The sequence below is a fragment of the Triticum urartu genome, chromosome 7 (assembly GCF_003073215.2).
Source record: "Triticum urartu cultivar G1812 chromosome 7, Tu2.1, whole genome shotgun sequence".
Lineage (NCBI taxonomy): Eukaryota > Viridiplantae > Streptophyta > Magnoliopsida > Poales > Poaceae > Triticum > Triticum urartu.
The window spans coordinates 115728512-115731333 of NC_053028.1; positions in this window are offsets into that span (position 1 = coordinate 115728512).

Consider the following 2822-nt stretch of genomic DNA (forward strand, 5'->3'; position numbering starts at 1 on the left):
CTATCTTGATGAACTTGGTATCACTCATGAGTTATTTGCTCCTTATACTCCTCAGCAAAATGGCATCGTGGAGCGCAAGAACAGGACTCTTGTTGAGATGGCCCGCACTATGCTTGATGAGTACAAGACGCCTCCTTGCTTCTGGCCTGAGGCAATGATACTGCATGCCACATCATCAACAGGGTATATCTTCACAAATTCTTCAAGAAGACAACATATGAACTTCTCACTGACAAGAAATCCAATGTGAGTTATTTCAAAGTCTTCGGTGCTAAATGTTGGATTAGAGATCCTCTCATCAAGTTAAATTTGCACCGAAAGGGGAGGGGGTGGAGGGAGGGGGGATAGATCCTCATCTCTCTTCTTTTGACTCGCACACCTACAGAGTCTTCAACACCTGTCATCACAAGGTTGTTGAAACTATATATGTTCGGTTCGATGAGACTAATGGCTCGCAAAGAGAGCACCTACCTCCTGTGACAGATGAAATATCTCCTGAGGAATCTATTAAGCTCAAGGCTACAGAGGATGTCATTCCTACTGAAGAATCAGCTGAAGAAGTTATTCTAGAGCATGAAGAATGTCATGCTAATGAACCTGAGGAAAATGGTGTTGAAGAAAATGCTGATCAAATTCCTCAATCTCAACCCGCTCATCCTTGCGTCACAAATAAAGTGCAAATTGAGAAAATCATCAGCGACATAAACATCCCAGGTCCTCTCACATGCTCAAGAGCTTCACATTTATCTAACTTTTGTGGGCACTTTGCTTTCGTCTCTATCACAGAGCCCACTAAGGTAGATGAAGCATTTCTGGAGCCTGAGTGGATTCAAGCTATGCAAGAGGAATTACATCAATTCGAGCTCAACAACATCTGGGAATTGGTCAAACGTCCAGATCCTCGCAAGCACAATATCATCGGCACAAAGTGGATCTACGCAACAAGCAAGATGAAAGTGGCCTTGTGGTGAGGAATAAGGCACGACTTGTAGCTCAAGGCTACACACAGGTTTTGAAGATCCAAAGCATCCTAACAGAGTCTTCAGACTCAATAAGGCCCTCTATGGCCTCAAGCAGGCCCCATGGGTGTGGTATGATACTTTGAAGGAATTCCTCATGAAGAAAGGCTTCAAACACGGTTCACTTGATCCAACTCTTTTCACTAAATCTTATGATGGTGAATTGTTTGTGTGCCAAATATATGTTGATGATATTATCTTTGGCTGTACTGACCAACATTATACTGATGAATTTGCCTATATGATGAGTGAAGAATATCAAATGTCTATGATGGGAGAATTGAAATTCTTCTTAGGTCTTCAAATTTGTCAACAACGCAATGGCATATTCATATCTCAGGAGAAATATCTCAAGGATGTACTAAGGAAATTTGGCATGCAAGATTGCAAAGGAGTCAAAATCCCTATGCCCACAAATGGCCATCTATGCACTGATGAAAATGGTATTGACTTCGATCAAAAGGTATACCGCTCCATGATTGGTTCTTTATTGTACCTATGTGCATCTAGGCCAGATATTATGCTTAGTGTTTGCATGTGTGCCCGATTTCAAGCTACACCGAAGGAATCACACCATAAGGCTGTGAAGCACATTCTTCGATATCTAGCTCACACACCAACACTTGGATTATGGTACCCCAAGGGCTCGGCTTTTGATCTCATTGGATTTTCAGACTCTGACTATGCTGGTGATCGTGTGGATCACAAGTCAACATTTGGCACATGCCATTTCCTCGGACGATCTTTGGTCTGTTGGTCCTCGAAGAAACAGAACTGCGTATCACTGTCTACTGCTGAAGCTGAGTACATTACTCTTGGTTCTTCATGTGCTCAACTGCTATGGATGAAGCAAACTCTCAAGGACTACGGCGTCAACGTGAAGAATGTGCCACTCTACTGTGACAATGAGAGTGCCATCAAGATTGCTCATAACCTAGTTCAGCACTCGAAGACAAAGCACATTCAGATTCGTCATCATTTTCTCCCTACTCATGTGTTGAAGGGCGACATCTCTATTGAGCATGTGAAGACTGAAGAACAGCTAGCCGATATCTTCACTAAGCCCTTGGATGAGAAGAGATTTAGCAGGTTGCGGTGTGAGCTAAATATCCTAGAATCTTCGAATGTTCTTTGAAAAGGACACCCATCCTAACACTTATGCAAAATTGATGACTTAGATGTGCAACACATGAAGAAACGTTTTTCTTCAATCAATGAAGACTAACACTCTAAGTGTGAAGAAATTAATGAAGAATTTGATTCTCAGAACCCTACGACAATTGTACGCGGTGTCTGAAATCATCATTCTTATACGGTGGGTCACGCCACCACAAAATGTTGAAAATCTTCAATTGAGCTTTTCCTCAGTTCTTTGATATTCCTCAATTGTTTTTCAATTTGCATTGTCTTCACCATCTCCGTCATTTTCCTTCATTGGCTATATATATATATATATATGAGTTTATGTCCTCTACAGCATTCACTTATTGCTATTTCTTCAAGTTGCTTGTTCTGCTAAGTGAATGTGATCGGACCCTTCCCCTCTATGCTAAACTCAACCCAGTCTATTCACAAATTCTTCATGTGCGTTCTATTTGAAACTCGTTCAAAATCTTCACTGTGTCCTTGTCAGCTGAAGAAATTGCTAACGGAACTTTAAAACCTATCTTATCTAAATTTTCGGCTTTGCCGCTCAAACCGTTCCACATCCCACGACAACACTTATCCATTCACCCACGATCTCACACTCTCCACTTCTCAGTACGTGGGTGACATGTGTTGGGTAACGTAGTAATTTCAAAA